The sequence below is a fragment of the Triticum dicoccoides genome, chromosome 7B, assembly GCF_002162155.2.
Source record: "Triticum dicoccoides isolate Atlit2015 ecotype Zavitan chromosome 7B, WEW_v2.0, whole genome shotgun sequence".
Classification (NCBI taxonomy): Eukaryota; Viridiplantae; Streptophyta; class Magnoliopsida; order Poales; family Poaceae; genus Triticum; species Triticum dicoccoides.
In genome coordinates, this window is record NC_041393.1 from 590,376,502 (window position 1) to 590,377,852 (window position 1,351).

A 1,351-nucleotide genomic window follows, 5' to 3' on the forward strand; every position below is an offset into this window, starting at 1 on the left:
GGGGGTGGACTTGTTGTCCTTGGCGCCTCGCCTGGAAACTTGATAAACTTCTTTTGCCATAGAATGAAATGGCGCTTGACATCTCCAAGTCTTTTCTCCCCTTCAGGTGTAGCAATGTCAATCTCCAGGTCCTCAAACCCTTGGACTATGTCCTCCACCGTGACACGAGCATAGCCATCTTGAATGGGGTTGTTGTGGTGGAGTGCTCCAGGTAAACATGGTAAAGCACTGCCGATGGCTACCTTCATGGACATGTTCCCGATAGGATAATACAGATGACATTCTTTCATCTCCTTTATATCGTCCACGGGGTAGCGAGGAGGCTCCGGTGAAGTAATTTCGACCACCAGAGGCTCCGGTGCAGTAATTTCGACCACCAGAGGCTCCGGTGCAGTAATTTCGATCGTCGGTGCATCTACACCAGCCGGTGGGGCCTCCGTGGAAGCCACGCTGCTTCTCCGCTGCTGGCTTCCGAGATCCGCTGGATGATCTTCATGCTGCACCCGAGCTGCATCTCTTTCGGCTACTAGTACACTCATGGTTTTCTTCATCACATCCATTTCCGATGCCAACCGCGCCACAACATCTGCTTCCCGATCCATCTTTCTCTTACGGCTTCTGTAACCGTACGGGTCATCGTTCTGGGGGAACCCTATTTTCCACGGAATGTGCCCCATGCCTCGTACACGTCCTCCGTGTTCAGGATTCCCGAGGGCTTTTGTCAGCGTGTCGTTCTCTCTATTGAACTTGATCTTCCCCTGTTGAGCATCCCTCATTGCGTTAATAAGGGCTTGGGTGGGTTTAATTAATTTGCCCCGGTAAACACACTCCCCTGTCTCCGGGTTCAGCGTTCCCCCATGCCCGTACCACCAGCTTTTGGCCCTTGGGTCCCATCCCTCCGTACCTGGACGGATTCCTCGCGCCGTCAGCTCGTTCTCCATCTTCTCCAACCTAGGGTAACCTTTAGTCGCGGTTGGGGAGGCGACCCGCGACTAAAGGACTTTTTTGGCGGGTTTTTCGTTCCCGCGACTAAAAATTCAGAAAAAAAACTAATTCAATTCAAAATGTTAAAAATACAAATAATATATCAAAAAATTCAGAAAAATAAAACTAATTCAATTCAAAATTCTAAAAATACAAATAATATATCAAAAAATTAAGAAAAATAAAACTAATTCAATTCAAAATGTTAAAAATACAAATAATATATCAAAAAATTCAGAAAAATAAAACTAATTCAATTCAAAATGTTAAAAATACAAATAATATATCAAAAAATTCAGAAAAATAAAACTAATTCAATTCAAAATTCTAAAAATACAAATAATATATCAAAAAATTCAGAAAAAAA